The sequence below is a fragment of the Meriones unguiculatus genome, chromosome 7 (genome assembly GCF_030254825.1).
Source record: "Meriones unguiculatus strain TT.TT164.6M chromosome 7, Bangor_MerUng_6.1, whole genome shotgun sequence".
In the NCBI taxonomy this organism is placed as follows: Eukaryota; Metazoa; Chordata; class Mammalia; order Rodentia; family Muridae; genus Meriones; species Meriones unguiculatus.
The window spans coordinates 72308215-72327879 of record NC_083355.1 but is presented as its reverse complement, the minus strand read 5'-3'; the positions used below and the strand labels follow the sequence as shown (position 1 = coordinate 72327879).

General features: G+C 40.2%; 1 pseudogene; it reads left to right on the top strand.

Moving 5' to 3' along the window:
- LOC110540181 (large ribosomal subunit protein eL18-like) overlaps positions 1-19213 on the top strand; it is a 55030-nt pseudogene extending 35817 nt beyond the window's left edge.
- The last annotated feature ends 452 nt before the right edge of the window (positions 19214-19665 follow it).

The window sequence follows — 19665 nt, the reverse complement described above, 5'->3', positions numbered from 1 at the left end:
AATTGCCTCCATTACATGACTGCTCGTTATTTTATCATTTCTCTTGCCAGCATTCTTAGATGTTATTTTGTGCTGTATATTCCAAAGTCATCAATTGACAAGGCTGGTTGTTTGCTATACTTTTACGCTGTGTGTTTCAAGTTATTCAAACAACATATTTCTGAGAAAATAATTTTTCCCTCACAAATCTAAGAGGGATAAAAAGGCAGAGAAAACCATACAGAACTTCCCACGGAGCTGAATAAATCAATTTCACTTTAGTCTCACCTCTTTATCCCCAAACATGGTCATTAGACTACTTAGAGTTGACATAAGTGGGAGCAGGAAATGCATGAGGGAGGAGAACCTGGGTGGAGGCCCTATTAAATACCATTTTCATAACTCTTAGCAATTTGACAATGGCACTTACACGTACATTACACTACTTAATCCAGGTGCACAGTGGTACGACATTATTCATCTCCATTTTTCAAACAAGGAATGGAGGCTCAAAGGAGAAAAAAAAAATGCCAAGATAAACTCCAGGCTACCTGATGCTTTCATTTGCTGCACTGTTGACCCCTGATGACTAAATTTTGTTCAAAAAAAGGCTGAACTCCAAAGCAAAACAACATTTTAAGGTGGTTTATAGCTCAATCCCTTTTGGATTCACCTACGATTGCAACACTGTATACACCTCCTCAGTACTTGCTTTGGTCATAGCTTTCTGCTACTGTGGTAATTCTTATGGCACAAAGCCAACCAAAACAGTCATGACAACCAACTATTCCGTTTGTGCCCATCCGCTCAGAGCAAAGCTACTTTCTGTATCTTAACCCCACAGTTAATTCAATATATTTTTAATTCAGGATCAAAATTAGAAAATGGGTTTATGTTTATTCTAGCTGTAAAATATAGCCAAATAATAACCGAAGAGCTGAGCATGGTGGTTCATCCTGTAATCCCAGCACCTAAATGACTGAGACACAAGTGTGCCACAAGTTCAAGGCCAGCCTCGACTCCATAATTAGTCAGACAGTAGTCTAGAAAGACCCTGCATCAGAAACAAACAAGAAACAAATATCCAAACAAAGAAACTCAAATAAAGGCAGTCCTAAATTGTTCTCCCCTTTTGTGTATATGTGTATTTGGTAGGAAGTGTGTAGATGTGAAAGACATAGTTCCTCCAATAACTCAATCTTCCCCAATCTCTTCTATTCAAGAAATTATTGGAAAAGATTCTAAGCTATTGAGAGAAAAAGACACTGTGATGAATAGAGAATTTGATTTTAAAAAATAAATTTTCAAACATCTACAATGAGGAAGACTATGCCTGACATTACCACCTGAAGTACTTTTTTGGGGAGAGTTTCAGAGCCCCTGTAATCCAAACCCCCTAAATAAATGAGCAACAACCATTTTTAAATATTTTGTCTTTTTCTCCCCTCCTGCATTCTCTCCCCTAACAATAAGCCATAACTCTGACTCACAGCTAAGAGTCCGTAGCTGGAATTACTAGTATCCACATAGTGTCACAGAAATAGCAACTCTGAGTCAGACTGATGTCTAATTTAATAATGTATCATATCTCCAATAATATTTTAAATGCTGTCTAGTTATCCTATGGTGTTTTTTATTGCTGCTTTTGCTTTGATTCATTGCTTTTTATTTTTGTTTCACTATTTCTGTTGTTGTTGATTTTATGCAATTATAATCCCATAAAATGTGGTTTAGTAACATAAACAAGTTCCCAAAAATAGGCAGAAGAAGGTGGATCTCTGAGTTCAAGGCCAGACTAGACCACAGAGAAAGTTCTAGGACAGCCAGCTCTACACAGAGAAACCCTGTCTCAAAAAAAAAAAAAAAATCCAGGAATAATGTAATTAAATGGTATATAGCATATACATTATACATTCTGTAATTACAATTTAAATTTAAAATGATCATGATCTATTAAAATATCAGAAAGGAAAATATTGTTACTGTGGTAATTGGCTTTCTCTTTTGTTTCTTATTATATTGATTGGGACAGGGCAGCTGTCAAAGGACTCAGGGCCTCCTGTGTGCCAGGCAAGTAAGCCACCATTGAGATGTAACCCCAGCCTTCATATTGATTATTCGTTACTATATTAGCGATTAGTCATCTCGTAAAAGCATTTGGTCATGGAAGAGCACAGTGTAATGGTCTGAAATTATGGTCTGTCTTTCTGACTTCTATTATCCAGTAACAAAGTGTGTGAAGCAAGACTGATAATCACACAGATTGAACAGTACACGACAAAAGTCAAATCTATGCATTCACACCTTAGTCTCAAGAAGAAGGGAATTGGTTATCAATCATTCCCTTAGGGAAGATTCTCAAGATAGTTTTTATACTTTAAAATTTGCTTTCCTGGGCTGGAGAGATGGCTCAGAGCTTAAGAGTACTGACTGCTCTTTTTAGACATCCTGAGTTTGATTCCCAGCCAGGATGCGATGGCTCACAACCATCTATAATGAGATCTGGTGCCCTCTTCTGGCATGCAAGTGTACATGCAGACAGAACATTGTATACATAATAAATGATTTTTAATTACTTTCCCAATGGTTTATAGGGAATGGAGCGGGAAACTACAAATCAAAATGAGAATCAGGCATGGTGACACATGCCTGTAAAGAAAAGCAGTTTCATGTTGCTACAGAACAAGTACAAAGCCAGACATCTCAATTAAAAAAAAAAAAAAGTCAATCAGACTAAAAGGGAATGTTTCTTTAAAACAATTAAGAACTTCTCAGGGGTCAAGATCAGACAATACAAAGTCACTCTACGCATGCAAAGGAATATAGCTGGTGCCAGAGTGGGGAAAAGAAAAACAGATAATAAATTTAAACCATAGTACTCTCCCAAATGCCAGCCACACCCAAGGCTTAAGGGAATGCAGAGCAACGATGCCAGCAAGGGATCAACATCCACGACCTAATCTACACAAGGACCCGCGCCCCAGTCCGGTCTTGAACCTGTCTCTGCCGCACAGCTGTTTGGATCTGGCTGACCGGACACGAAACCCCACGGCATAAGGGGTTTATGCCTCAGCCCTAGAGACCAATCAAATGACAAACCTCTTTTCTCTCTACTCTTCAGGAATGCCACATGCCAAAATACTTGCCTAGGAGCCCTTCAGGAAACTTAGCACACAGTTCCGATCAGATTAGGCTCTCAGTTTTTTCATGCAAACAAAAGATTCAACACGTTTAATCTCTCCCTCACCATTCCACCCCCCCCCCAGCATGTGAGGGAAATGGCAATAATTCCCCCATGACTTATGAATTAAGCATTTTTTTTTAAAAACATTTAAGTACTTTTTACCTTTCAGGAAAAAAAAAAAAAAAAAAAAAAAAAAAAAAAAAAAAAAAAAAACAGGAGACAAAAAAAGAAAGTTAGTTTAAGCAATATTCCCAGAACACAAATTCCTAGGTAAGATGGGCCAGTGACTCGCACATGTTTTACAGGTTGCAGGCTGCTCTCCCTGAGCAGAGCAGCGATGCCTGGAATCTGGGCATCTTACAAGACTCCTTTGCTAGAAATAAAATTTCCAAAGATGGTTTTATGGCAGACATAAAATTGTGCCAGTGTTTCTGCAGAAATAAAGCGGGGTGTTCTAGCCGTCTTGCTGAGATTTTCATCAGCAGTTAGAGGTCCCTGCAGTTTTACCGCTGGTACCAAAGTTTCATTAATTAGCATCAAGAGAAAAATAAAGGCTAGATTGAAAAGCTCAAAACTTATAAAACAGAAAAGGAAAAGGGCCAAAAAGGGTTGTTAATAGGCGAAAATTGGGTCATGCAATGTTTTTCCATTTTCATCTGACAGCTCATTAATACCACACTTAAAAAAGAAATAACAACAGTTCATACACGAAGGCACTGTTGCATAGAACTATGATACTTTTAATGGATTTTAAATTTTGTAGGTCCAATACCCCAAATTTTCAATTAATGTTAAATTGAGAGATTTTTAAATTTTAAAAATATCTAATGCCGTCATCTGAAATATAAATGAATTTTTAAATCTTTAAAAAATTTCTGCATTCTTTAATAGGAATTTGAGAAGTAGTAAGCAATTCTGAGCATCCAGGCCCTTTCTAGAAGGGTAAAATAATCAACGTACTATACTGTGGAATTTTTAATTATCACAATGAAATTATTAAGCAGAACTTTAGCAGCTGCTATTCTTCGTGAATTAGTATTTTCTAAAACTGTACACACTAATACATACTATCAGTTCTATAACAGCACTTTGGGGTTCAGTTCTCATCCATGTTAAAGGGCAGTGTTAATTTTTTTAGCTCTATTTTTTATTAATTACAGTGTATTCATTTTGTATCCCAGCTGTAGCTCCCTCCCTCATCTCTTCCCAATCCCGCCCTTCTTCCCTCTTCTCTTCTCCCCTATCAGGCCACTGATAGGGGAGGTCCTCCTCCCCTTCCATCTGAACTTAGCCTATCAGGTCTCATCAGGACTGGCTGCATTGTCTTCCTCTGTGGCCTGTAAGGCTAGTCCCTCCTCAGGGGGAGGTGATCAAAGAGCCAGTCACTGAGTTCATGTAAGAGACACCCCCTGCTCCCATTACTAGGGAACCCACTTGCACACTGAGCTGCCATGTGCTACATCTATGCAGGGGTTCTAGGTTATCTCCGTGAATGTCCTTGGTTGGAGTATGAGTCTCAGAAAAGACCCGTGTGCCCAGGTTTTTTGGTTCTGTTGTTCTCCTTGTGGAGCTCCTGTCCCCTCCAGGTCTTTATTATCATTATTATTATTATTATTATTATTATTATTATTATTATTATCATCTCTCCTTTAATAACCAAAAGAGCATCTGTTTAAAGTAAGGAAATATTGTGCTTGCTTAAAGACAGGTATGTTATCATATTTTAGAAAACTTTACATAATTTCAAAAACAATAAGATGAACCAAATTTAACAATGCTGGGCTGTAAGGAATTATCATCTTAGTATATTTTCTAATTAGCTTCTTTCACAGAAAAAAAAGACAAGAAAAGTGAGATTTGCCATTCCACTTTCAGGGAATGATGCATCTCTGCATAAACAGTGCCTGGGCACAAGATAAAGATAGACAGCTGTTGAGTTTGTCACCAAATTATTTCCATTAAAAAAAAAGATTATATCAGACAAAGGTTCTGGCAGCCAGGCTGATTCCATAGTCTAAATATTGGAATCACCAATTTATTTACACTTCAACTTTGGACTGGTTTACCCTTAACTCTTTTGAGCTTCAGTTTTCCTTATCTCTAAATGGGAATAATCTGTTATATTCAAATACTATGAAAATTAGAGTAATGCAGTAATAACATAAAATCAATACTGGTAACTAAGAACTGACCAGATGTTCAACTTCTTTTATTATAACAAAACTCTGGATAATTAGCCAAGTATTTCTAAATTTATTGAACCTCCAGGAGAAGAGAGTGGATGAAACTGGCATGCAGTCCCCTCTGCTGGGCGATGCCTGTCTGCCATCTCCATACTAACGCTAGCACGTGAGGTCAGGAGATACAGCTCTATGGCAAGATGTTTACCAAGTATTCAAGGAGTTGTGGATTTAGTCTCACACACTAAACAAAAATGTAAATAATCAATGAGGAATCCTCTAAAGCCAAGAGAATATTGTATTTCCTTAACAAAAACATGGTGTGTTGATATATTTAAATAATTCTTGCACAGAAAACCATAAGATGGTCAATCTCTTAGCTTGCACTCAGTGGGGAAGCAACAGTTAGTGCTCTCTGCCCTTCCATACCTTATAGGAATGTGTGCTGGTCGGTATTTAAAAAATAGTTTCTAAAAATCTGGAATTTTTTTTAAGCTTTACATTTAATTTAACTTTTGTGTGAATAAGAAAATCCTCCCACAGTTATGAAAGGGCAACAGGGAACAAATCCACAGAAAATTACTAAATTAGCTTTAGTCCAGAATACTCCAATTTAGGCTGCCAGCACCACACTGCCAAGAACATGCCACCAACAGAGAGATCACCACACAAAAAGTATGTATTTTAAAAGTACATTTACATAAATACTAGGCCAAATACTAAAAAAAAAATCCTTTTTGAAATGTATAAAGAGTATCAGAGATTATTCTCATAATGAGTTTTGAACAAAAGCAATCATTTTTAATGAAATAAGCATTCAAGAGATACCAGTAACAAGATCCACATCTTACCATACAGCTGACAATTTTCTAGTTTAAAAACAGGTTAGCTTTAGAAAAGCAAACAATGCCAAAGGGAATATAATCCTTAAAACAATTAGAAAGCAGTGTTCTTTTGCTAGATTCTTATTATATACATTCATTAGGTCTACCAATGTATATAATAAAAATCTTGCAAAAGAATACTGCTTTTTCATTGTTTTAAGGATTAAGAGAGAATTCTCAATAGAAAAATATCGAATGGCAGAGAAACAATTAAAGAAATGTTCAACATCCTTAATCATCAGGGAAATGCTAATCAAAACAATACTGAGATTTCACCTTATACCCATCAGAGTGGCTAAGATCAAAAACTCAAGTGACAACACATGCTGGAGAGGTTGTGGAGAAAGGGGAACCCTCCTCCACTGCTGGTGGGAATGGAAACTTTACAACCACTTTGGAAATCAATCTAGCACTTTCTCAAAAAATTGGGAATAGTGCTACCTCAAGAACCAGTGATATCACTCCTAGGCATATATCCAAATATGCTCAACTATACAAGGATATTTGCTCAGTCATGTTCATAGCAGCTTTATTCATAATAGTGAGAAGCTGGAAATAATCTAGATGTCCCTCAACAGAGAAATAGATACAGAAATTGTGATGCATTTACATAATGACTACTACTCAGCAACTAGAAACAAGCAAATCCTAAAAATTTCAGGCAAATGGTGGGAGCTAGAAAAGATCATCCTGAGTGAGGTAACCCAGAAGCAGAAAGACACACAGGGTATATACTCACTCATAAGTGGATATTAGCCATATAATATAGGATAAACATACTAAGATCTATACTCCTAAAGAAGCTAAATAACAAGGAAGACCTTAGGGAAGATGCTCAATCCTCAATCATGACAAACGTGATAAACACGGGAATCAGGAGAAGACAGGGAACAGGATAGGGACCTACCATAGATGCCCTCTGAAAGACTCTACTGTTCGAGGTATGGAAGCAGATGCTGAGACTCATAACCAAACTTTGGGCAGAGTACAGGGACTCTTAGGAAAGAAAGGGGAGGATAGAAAGACCTGGAGGGGACAAGAGCTCCAAAGGGAGACCAACAGAGCCAAAAAAAAAAAAAAAAAAACTGAGCCCTGAGGGCCCTGCAGAGGCTGATACCCCCAACCAAAGACAATGCCTGGAGAGGACCTAAAACCCCAGCTCAGATGTAGCCCACAGACTCAATATCCAAGTGGGTTTCCCTTGTAAGGAAAGCAGGGGCTTTCTCTGGCATGAACTCAGTGACAAGCTCTCTGATCACCACCCCCCAGGGGAGGGGAGGTTGCAGCCTTGCTAGGCCACAAGGAAGACAATGAAACCAGTCCTGATGAGACCTGATAGGCTAGGGTCAGATAGAAGGAAAGGAAGACCTCACCTATCAGTAGACTAGGGGAGGGGCACAGGGGGAGAAGAGGGAGGGAGGGCAGGATTGGGAGGAGATGAGGGAAGGGGACACAGCCAAGATACAAATTGAATAAATTGTAATAAATGATAATAATAACAATAAAAGAAATTTTTAAAAAGATGCTTTCCAGCAATTCAGTCTATTCAACATTTATCTTCTGTTAAAGAAAATGTATCTACTTTATTGCCATAAAAATTACATATTTACAGAATCCAGAAAGACACAAAAAACTAAGCTATGTTCCCCAAGATATGAACATAGCAATGCATTACCAGCTTATAATTATTGCTAATTTCATCCCACACATCCATTATAAGAAGCAGTTTTATTGCAGAGCAATACTACCACTAATGTTGGTAGCTAATAAGATGTGTTTAATTTTTAATTATATTAGGTTATTAAACTTCATTCTTAGCAAATGAGCAGAATATTCTTCATCTACAAATGTATATTTTTCATGTGTTGCCACATGAAATACTTACTGTAAAGAAAGCAGTCTAATGCAATTTGTATGCAATGCTTTTTACTAAATTGCTTTAAAGAAAAGGAAAACCTATGCATTAATATTAGCATGGGGTGTCTAAGAACCATAGGCTGCTAATGGCAGCCTACCACTTAAAACTGTAGTTACTAAGTTTGATCACTGGAGAATCTTTTAAACTGGATCCAATATAACTCATGCTTTTAATGTTTTCCTGTATTCAAATACCTGCATTTCACAAGTAATAGGGCCACTCATTTCCTCACTTCTAATGTATAAATGGCCAGGGCAACTGGGTTGGCTGGAATGAAAATGCCCCCCATAGGTTCATATATTTGCATGTTTCATCCCCAGTTGATAAACTGTATTAGAAGGATTAGGAGGTGTGTTCTGGTTGGAGGAGGTGTGTGGAAGGGGATGGGCTTTGAAGTTTCGAAAGCCCACACCACACTCAGGGGCATCTCTTTCTCTGCCTGATGACTGTGAGTCAGGATGTAAAGCTCCCAGCTACCGCTCCAGGACCAAGCCTGCCTGCTGCTGTCCTCCCTGCCATGATAATAGACTCACCCTTTGAAACTGTAAGCAAGTCCCCAGTTAAATACTTTCTTTCACAAGAGTTGTCTTGATCATGGTGTCGCTTCCTGACAATAGAAATCCTAACTAAAACAGCGATTTAACAGAAGAAAGAGTTTATTGAGGGCTTTCATTGTCAGAGGGGGAGCTGTCATCATGGCAGGGAGCATGGCAACACATAGGCAGGCAGGCGTGGTGCTGGAACAGGAACTGAGAGTTTCCATCCTGATCCACAACCACAAGGCTGACAGTGCTGACTAAGGATGACTTGGGGTTCTGAGAGCTGAGTATTCACCCCAGTACACACCTCCTCTAATATGACTGTGCCTCCTAATTTCTCCCAAACAGTTCTACCAGCTGGGGACCCAGCATCCAAATATATGACCCCATGGGGGCTACTCTTATCCAAACCGTAACAGAAAGGGACAACACCAAACTAAACACCACTTTCTACCAAACAAAACCTCCATTGCCATTAGCGGGTTACCTCCTCTGAGTTGGACACTAAGGTCCCATACATACCCATTACAGGCTATTGCCATTGCTCTTGCTTACCCTCCCCAGAAGTTGGCAGTAAGACTTTGTTGCTGAAGACAACATATGACTGAGTCATAGGACATAGAGAAATCAATCAGACCTGGAAGCTTCATCCCAAATGGCTAGCTTTTATAGTGCTAGAAGGCACACTACCAGAGGAAAGTAACTTTAGTTGAGAGCCCTGAAAGCTACAAAATGAAGGCACACGACTTTCTGTTTTAAGTTTTTAAGAGCCTCCTTTAAGGCCCTCTCCATGAGATGGAACCCTAACTGGCACTATTAATGAAACCAAGAACCTGTGGATAAATAGGTCATGGGATCTAGGGGAAACCTACTACTTTTATTCTACTAAATGAACATTAAAACTATTCCTATTGCTATACTCATAAATGAGTGCATTTCTCAACCCTCATCAGAGAAGCTTCTTTCAGTACATGACAACTAACACAAAGACTTACAACGTAAATATGCAGAGAATAAGAAACTTGATGCCCCTAAGTTGGACATCAATATAATCCCTTTCCCGTTCAAAAGTTGGAGATCAAGGGAATAGCAGGTGGAAAGATTTTAAAGCCAGAGGTGACAGACGTCTTTTTAAAACATGGTGTTTTCCAGTCACAGCAAGGTAATTGCTCACATAAACTCACAGACATTGTGACAGCTTGCATAAGACCTGCACAAACTCTAGCCAGATCAACAGAATGAGAGTGGAAAGAAGGAATGTGAGGTAGCCATTCCATTGGACCTAAGATGGTCATGTGTGTGTAAGTCATGCTGGCTCGCTATTCTTGTTTTCAGCTGACACCCCGTTTTGCCTAGTTAAGCCTCCTGTTTTGCCTAGTTAAGCCTCCTGTTTTGCCTAGTTAAGCCTCCTGTTTTGCTTGGATGTTTACTTGGAAACCTATAGAAGTGGTTTACTCTGTGATAAAGATGGCGCCTTGATCAGAGCACTGTCTTGGCGTCACTTCTTCGTGTTCTCTGTCTCTTTTAATTCCCAGCCCCTTGCGCAGGCGGTTACTATTGGTGGTCTCGGGCGACTACAGGCATGAAGTTCCAGACCTCTTTGAGCAGCTATCGGCATTTGATAGCTGCTGGGAGAAAGGGAGCCAGTTTTCTTCAGTAGTGTGAGCTTTGGTATATGGATCATACTCCATATATGGGTCCACACCCAAGAGCAGTTGACCAAAATAAAACGGATTCAATTGATTTGAGATAATGTATTATTTAATTCTTTAGTACAGCACAAAGTCTTAAATTTAATAATTAAAAAAATTAATTATAATATCTCTATATCTGGATCATTTACAGTAGGTTTTTTTATATTCAGATCATTTATAGTAGATTAGTTCTTAAACAGATGTCTACTGAGTGGTATAGAAGCACTGATGATATGTTTCTGAAGTAGAAACTAAGTTGTAAATAAGCTTTTACATACTTGAGAACTTTGACTGGATGGGAAACTAATGATATCTGTGTAATAGTTTTGGAGAGCCTTGACTGTTCACTAAATAAAATTGTATAATAGAAATAAGTAAAACCACATTCAACTACTTTTGTTGTTTTACAGTAACATGAGGAGTAGCCAATTAGTTGCCACTGAGATCTGAACTGTAGAGGAATTGTAATTCAGAATATGGTTGCTCTGGCAAGAGATCACATCCAAAAACCTTCTAAGTCTGTGTGATCCATCTGGAATATAAACACACACTTAATCCAGAAGACAGAGGCAAGCAGATTTGACTTTAAGGCCAGCCTAGTATTTAGCAGGTTTCAGGTAAAGAAAAGCTTAGGTCCAGGCATGGTGGTTCACACCTTTAATCCCAAACAATGAAGGAAGAGATAATCTGTGAAAGGAAGCACCCATGTTTGAAAGTGATGTCTAATTGAGTGGCAGAAATAGTGATGAATCAGAGAAAGATTTGACAAAATAGGATATGCCCAACTCTTACAAGAGAGAAGGAAGGGAAGCCACTTAAGGGGCAATGCAGAGAGAAAGAGGAGACAGTTTTAACAGGACAGATATACACAGACAGGTTGGAGAGAGAACAAGTTAGACACAGATGAAGATCAAATGAGCCTGAGAATTAGAGCAAGGGGAGAAGGCAAGAGAATAGAGCAGATTTTTGCAGTTCATTTGAGGCCAGGCAGAGCAATTCAGAGGCCGAGAGGAAAGGAAGATTGAATTGGTCATCTGGGAGAGGAGTTTAAACCAGAACAGCTGAATTGAACCAGCCAGCTATGAGCTCAAAAAGAACAAGAAAGGGTGAGTTTATTCAGCAGTAAGTCTCAGAGGCTGAAAACATTCTAGGCCTAGGTTAGACTATATGGAGGCTAGAAGCCTCCAGGACGAGGCCGAGGTTAGCTGAAAGGGACTGTGAGCCTCTGAGACAACAGCTGAAGCAGGAAAATAAAAGTTCCTTTTACAATAAGCTGCTGATCCCATCCAGCATTTACTTAAGAAATGTCAGCACTTAGGGCCTGAAGAGATGGCTCAGCAGTTAATACTCGCTGCTCTTGCAAAGGATCCAAGTTTGGTTCCTGGCACCCACAACAGGTAGCTCACAGCCAGAGTATCCAGCTTCTGGATTCCTCATACACTTGGTGTGCATACAGACAAGCAGGCACACGCACACATATGTAAATAAAAATGAGCAAGGCTTTCTTAACTTATTTATTTTGTATTCACTTCACATTCCAGTTGTAGCCCCATCCCTCTGAAAAACCTGCGCTCCCCATGCAGGGACTCCGTACCGCTCCCTCCCCAAAGAGACTCCCAGACCGAGGTTCCATGCGAAAGCAAGAGGCAGTTTATTCCGATCGCGATGGGGGTCGCCCCTTCAAGGCAGGAGACGACCCCAAGCATACAAAGCACAGAGTTTTTATACCTAAAAATCAGGCCACACATGTATCTTTACATTGACTGGTCAGCAGAAAAGACAGCAGTTTTGCAGCTGGCAGCTTACAGCTTCTTTCAAGGGCAGTCCTCCCTGCCTCAGGTTTTCTTATCTCAAAAGAAGCTCATTCCGTCTTCTGAGGAGGGCCATCTGGTCTGGCCTCTACTCAAGGTTTAGTAGCCCTAATTGTCTGACTGTTCTTCTTTCTAAGCTGGCCCTTATTCAAGGTCCAGTTGTTTTTCTTTCTAGTCTGTGATGGTCTCATTTCTCCCCTCCTCCCCTCCGAGTTCCATCCTCCCAAGTAAAACTATTTTTAGTGCAGCACTTTATGTTAGCAAGTTTAGTTTCTTTAAATTTGACCTTTCACCTTTCAACTAACCAAGATGATTCAGATATTAATTCCATCATTCAGCACATTATTTATGTCTCTTATCTTCACCACTTTCCAATTTAATGAGTATATTATTTTACTACACAGCCTTAAAATGTTTATTTCAATATTTCAGAGGCATATTACTAGAGCTATACCTTGGGCACCGTCAGACCACAGCCTCCAAGCCAGTTTCAAATTCAATTTCTATACTTTTAAGTGGACTATGCCTTGAAAGCATGTTTGTATTTTACTGTGAAAAAAAATTTAAGTACCAGAAACGTGCATGGACAATATAGTTTCTAAAGATGAAGTACAATGCTGGAATGTGAGGTCATCTTTTCCCGCACTCTAGTTCTGCTGTTGCTCTGTTCAGGGCCCTGGGCTGGCTGATGGTGTCTCCACCTAGGTTTTCACTTGGTCCTCTCCACAGTGGTGACTGAGTTGTTCTGAGGGTTTTTTAAAATACTATCTTGAGTGAGAATGCTGGGGGGGTTTATGAATTCTTTTAAACATGAACTCAGTTCAGACTGTCTTACATACAGACATGTGTAGCAACAGCTCTGTCCACACTGTAGCAGACAGGTACGATCTGCACACAGGTTCTAGGCAGCCAAAGGCCAATAGCAATACAGCACTGAGATTACTTCCTACTTTCTATTTTCTATTAGGCTACAGCCTAAATATCTGTAAAGGTAAGTTAATCCTGAACTTAGAATATGGTTGTATGATTTAATTGTTAATTCTCTGAATAAATGAATTTAAAATAATGAAATCATGCAGCATGACAATTTTATACACTGATCATCTTAATGTCAACAAAAATACTAGTTTTTCTTTACAGTAAATATTAAGTGGCTAAATGGGCTTATCTAGTGGAAACTGGACCACAGCACCAGACATCAAAGTGACATTACCTCAAGATGTGTAAAACCAGGAAGAAGTCTGAGCTTCCTGGTTAGAGGTTTTTTGGTGTTGGTTTTTTTTTTTTTTTTTTTTTTTTGGCAGGCAAAGAAGTGCCTATGATCATGCTCAGAATTCTTTTCATGTCGAGTGATGTTATTGCCAATTTTACAACACCCCCATGCCACTGATTCCTCTCCAAAATCTACATCCCTGACTCAGTGAAAACACAGTGACTCATGCGCTGGAGCTTTATTTTTAGTGCACAGCACAATCCTGAGAGAGTCACAGATGTTTACAGGCAAAAAAAGAAAAAGGAAAAGGAAAAGAAAACTAGTAAGACCAAAATAATACTCCTTTGGACTGTAAGGAGAATGTCTCTTTCTTCCTGAATCTTAATGCATGTCATCAAGGCACGTGGCCCATTCTGGGGACGCTGCGTACTCTCAGCACTTTTTCTGGTGCCTTTTAAAGTGTGACAAAAGGCACAAATGCAAAGGAAAATTGCTGCATCCATCACACTGGTGAGCCAGGTTAGCAGTCCACCCATACAGTTTCTGTTACCCACAGGCTATGTGTAAGACTGATTCATTCACAAGAGGAAAGGGAACTAGAAGTGTCACCTCTCCAGCTTTTTCAAACAAGTTTCTTCTTTTCTTATTTTTTTTTTTAATCAGAGATGAGCACATTATGGTCCAGTTATACTAAACCATAAACATGCCAAAAATGGGTTCCAAATACCTTTCGTTCAAGTATAGTTGTCCACTTGAGAAAAAAAAAAGTTTTGCCAATTCTACTTTTCCTGCCTCTGTCCCTCTCTGTCTCTCTGTCTCTGAGTGTGTGTGTGTGTGTGTGTGTGTGACGGCGGGAAACATGTACATGAATTACACACACTCATAAGCGAGCAGAGGCTGCTGAAGGATGATAAGATATCCTTTTCTGTTGCTAACCGCCTTACTGCCTTAAGATGGGTTCTTGTGCTCAGCTGGAAACTCCCCTGCTAGACTGGCTGTTCAGTAGGCTCTCAGGATCTACCTGTCTCCATGATTCAACACTGCAGCTGTAGGCATTTGCATCTGTACCCCTCATGAGTTCTGGGGATTCAAGCCCAGGTCCTTATGCCTACAGAACAAGTGCTCTTAGGATTCGTTTTCCCAGCCCTCTTCCTGCTTTCTGTTTGCTTTAGAAAGTTTTACAAATATTATCTATAAAGGTAAATTAATCCTGAACTTAGAATGTGGTTGTATGATTCAATTGTTTGTCCTCTGAATAAGTGAATTTAATGAAACCATGTAGTACAGTGATTTTATTCACCAACTGTTCATCTTCATGTTGATAAAAATGCTGGGTTTTCTTTACAGTAGGAAATTGACTAAAGGAGCTTATCTAGTGGAAACTTGTCCCAGCAACCACAGCCCTAGATGTCAAAGTTGCATCACTTCAGGATATCCTAGGACAAAAAAAAAACATGACCTAACAGAACTGACTTCACTGAAATTCACAAGAACACCGCAGTGGCCAGAAATGAATGAATGAGCTTATTCAATGGTACACAGATCAGAAACCCACGTGTAATGCACAGCTAAAGTACTCACTTGACCACACAGACATGCATACATTTTCACGTGCGCATGTGCACACACACATGCAAACTTTTAAATGCTTGCACCTGCTACATATAATTAAAGGACATTTGATTATTTTCACTTGTAGCATAGTACTTTGCTACAAAAGTGTCAATTATAAATCAGTGGTATTTGTTTCTCTTGGGCAGGGGATATAGCTCAGCAGCAGTATGCATATCTAGCTTATCTATCAATCCCCAGCACCATAAAAGATAAATAAATTGATCAAAATTCAGAATCTTAATCCTGTTCCCATTTCTTGAGTCAAAAATCTGTTTTTGTTTGTTGGTTTGTTTTAGTTTTTAAGAGAAGGTTTTTATGTGTAGCCTTGGCAGCCCTGCAATTTGTTCCGTAGACCAGACTGGCCTCGAACACAGAGATCCACCTGCCTCTGCCTTCCAAGCACTGGGATTAAAGGTGAGCGCCACGACTGCAGGCAGAATCTGTATTCTCATAAGGTGATCTATACTCACAATAAAGTTTGAGACTGCTGACTGAAGTGTTCTCCAGATACAGCTGTCCGCAGGCGGTCCCCTACTCCTGTTCAAACACCTAAAGCACCATTAAGAATAGATCCAGTCTTGAGGTTTGTGTTCTGTTTAAATTATCTGGATTTTTTTAAAAATGTGAAAGCCATCAAATAATGAACAAGTAAATGGTTGTAGTGGCAAGAACGGAATTATATAAAAATAATCAAACAGAGGAAACAAGTCTTAGGGATATGAGAACACATTTTCTCTCTTCTAAAACTGCAAAAGGTGCTACTAAGCCCCACAAAATGCAACGACCACACAGAAATCAAAGAAACCCTTCTGAGAAAAAGACAAGAAAAGCATTGGGTCAAAACAAAGTCTCATTTGAAATTGGAAATAGAAATGTTTGGAGCATGGAAGCCTTTGTCCTTCCTCCTCATCCTGCCTTCATGCCTTGTCTGTGCAGCGGACTCCTCCTAGCCAACCTCAGACAACAAACCCTACCCACCTCATATGTACAATCTCTCCAAGCTATCGTCAGAGTAGATTTTTTTAATTAAATTTTTATTTTTTATATTAATTACAGTTTATTTACTTTGTATCCCAGCTGTAGCCCCCTTCCTCATTCCCTCCCAATCCCACCCTCCCTCCCTCATCTCCTCCCTGCTCCTCTCTAAGTCCACTGATGGGGGAGATCCTCCTCCCCTTCCATCTGACCCTAGCCTGTCAGGTCTCAACAGGACTGGCTGCCATGTCCTCTGCCAGAGTAGATTTCTAATAGCTATAGTAGAGTACAGTAAATACAGCAGCAAAAAGAAGGAAAGGAGTTGCCACAGCTGAATTAGCAGTGCTTACAGTGCAAGCCTGATGACCAGAGTTCAGTCCCTGAAACTCAAGCAATAGTAAATTAAGTAAATTTGTGTGGAGAGCAGGTGAAATCCTGATTGTATACTATTGCCATGGGCAGAGCCATGTCATGGATCTCAGTGCATCAAACACATGAGACTGGCAAGGCCTTCCTCTGGTCCTGGTACTGATGTGGACAGTGTATACAGAAAGTATTTCCTGAGGTTTCCTCCTCCAAGATAACTGTAGCCTGAGACAGCTACGCCAGAAGGACACCCCTCCCCTTACCAACATTAGCTAGCTGGCCTCCTCTTTATTCTGGACATATACAATGAACTTGGTGACTTTCTAGGTTGCTGTTGTTACATCTCCCACACAGCACAGTCCACCTTACCACAGCTTTTCTCTTTTCTTCACTGCTATTGCCCCAGTCAAATCAGTCACAGAGTCATGCAGGTCACAGCAACTTTTCCTTTTTTCTTTTTTTTTCCTTTCTTTCTTTCTTTCTTTCTTTCTTTCTTTTCTTTCTTTCTTTCTTTCTTTTCAAGTGTGTGTGGGGATGAGGGTTGTTCAAGACAGGGTTTCTTTGTGTATAGCTCTGATTGTCCTGGAACTCTCTCTGTACACACCAGGCTAGCCTTGAACTCACAGAGATCCACCTGCCTCTGCCTCTTGACTGGGATTAAAGGCATATGCCACCACCTCCTAGCACAATTCTTCTTTAAAGAAAAGAAGAAGAAAGGGAAGGAAGGTAAGCTGGAGGAAGGCAAAAACCAGTAGATGTGTAATATGTACAGTTCCATGAGTAAACATGAACATAGCCCTGCCAGTACCATGGTCAATGCAGCAAACACACCCATTGCCTCTGAAAACTTACGTGTGTCCCTTTATGAGTTTTGTTCTGTTTCATGGTTAGAATACTTAGCATGAGATTTACACTCTTAATTTTTTTAACCTAACACTCATAACCGTAACACAAGTGTCCCCCATTAAGATATATCTCCAGGGACTGGAGATATGGCTCAGTGGTTAAGAGCACTTAACCACTTCTTCTGAAGTGGTTCTTCTGAAGGTCCTGAGTTCAATTCCCAGCAACATGGTGGCTCATAACAATCTGTAATGAAATCAGGTATATTCTTCTGCCCTGCTGGTACTCATGCAGGCAGAATACTGGATAAATAAATATAAATATATAAAAATACATCCCAGCCCTCTTTTAACTTTTTGAGACATGGTGTCTCAAAGGACAGAGCTGACCCTCAAAACTTGTTCCCAGACCCCAACATGCATGCCATGGCATGTATGCATCAGCACACACAACCAACTCCAACCAACAACAATAATAAATTAAACCTGTGTGGAGAGCAGATGAAACCCAGGTGTCCAATGGAAGGAGGCAACCTCCAGAGCCAGCCTTCTCAAACCACGTTCACACTCCCAAGTCTGCAGAACCATCTCCTACCTGGCCCCTTAAAACACTTTTCTAATTGTCTGTTAACTGGTTAAAAAAAAAATTGTAAAACTTGTTGTTACCTTAACCGAGGAGCCTAAATTGTAAAATATATAGCCTGCAAAGCCCTCACATCCTACAGACAGGTGATCCTCTTCTTTGTTCCCTTATAATCTTGAGCTCCAGACCAAATATCTAAGAGGATAAATTAAGGGACTTGGATTCCAGACTGAATGTCTTGGAAAATAGTTAAAGGCCAGGTGTCCTGGATGAGGCCCAGCCTCCAACAGAAACTCCCTTGCTTAACCCATAATGTTAAAATTTGATTGGATGACCCTAACACTCGCCAATGCCCGCTTGTCTTGCGGTTTTCACCCTTTAAATATGCAATACAGAATCCTTTCTGGGACACGGTTCAGATCCAGAACCCATGGCCTCCCTGAGCTCAGAAAATAAAGCTTGCATTTTAAGCTTCTTTCTCTGAAGTGACCTCTCAGCTTCCACCCACCACGAACCCAACACCAGGATGCACTTGAATTCCTGGATAATCCTTTAATTTGCCATCTTCCTGCCTCAGTCTCTCAAAAAGCTGGATTGATAAGACTGTGCCACAAGCTGTTCCTCTGAACAATGTTTACTACATAGAAATTATGTTACATACTTGGAGTCCTAGAACTCAGTTGTCAGAGGCAGGAGGATCATGGCTAGTTGAGGCCAGGCTGGTTCACACTGTAAATTTCAGAACAGCTAAAGTTACAGGTAAGACCCTATCTAAAAATAAATAAATAAATAAATAAAGCAAGCAGAGCCCTTTCCCTGCCCATTCCGCGCAGGTCCAGTTCTGTCTTTCTGGACCTGGCCGAGCAGGAGGCGCCATCGTGGGTGTTGACATTCCCCACTAGAACCGGAGGGTTTGGCGCAAGGAGGCCAAGAGCCAGGACATCTACCTGCGGTTGCTAGTCAAGCTGTACAGGTTTCTGGCCAGATGAACCAACTCCAACTTCAGTCAAGTTGTACTGAAAGGGTTATTTATGAGCCGCACTAACTGGTCACCTCTGTCCCTGTCACACGTGATCCGATGAAGCTTCCTGGCCGAGAGAGCAAAACAGGTGTGATTATAGGGATGGTCACAGATGATGTGAGGATTCTGGAAATGTGCACTGCGAGGGAGCAGCCATACCCGAAGTCGCATCCTGAAGGCTAGGGGTAGGAGGTTCACCTGATCAGTTGGCCCTGGAGTTCCCCAAGGGCCGAGGCACAGTGCTCCTGTCTGGTCCTCAGAAGGGCCGAGAGGTGTACTGGCACTTTGGCAAGGCTCCAGGGACCCCACACAGCCACACCAAACCCTACGTCCGCTCCAAGAGCCGGAAGTTCGAGCATTCCAGACCAGCCAGGGCTACAATAACTAACCCCGGATTTACTGTTATTTAAAAAATAAAAACAGCTTTGGATGTTGAAAAAAAATAAAAATAAACAGACATCAATACCACACACACAAAACAAATTAAAAAAAATGGGTGCAGTGGTGCATGCTTGTAATCCTGATGCTGAGGCCAGACGATCGGGAGTTCACCGTCATCCTCAGCTATACTCTCAGTTGGAAGCCAACCTGAGCTACCTGTCTTTAAACAGCAGCAATAACAAAATGTACAGCAGCTCTCTAGAATACATTCATCTTCCTAACTGAAACGTTGCATCAATCAAGCAATAATTCCACACTTCCTATCTCTCATACTCCAGCCCCTAGCAACTTTTTATTATTATTATTATTGTGAGAATCCAGTATTGCCCAGGTTTAAGCCTTTCAGTATCTAAAACATTAAGTCTAAATCCCTTTGCAAGTATACAGATCCCTTCATAAGCTGCTCAGTGCTTTCCAGGCT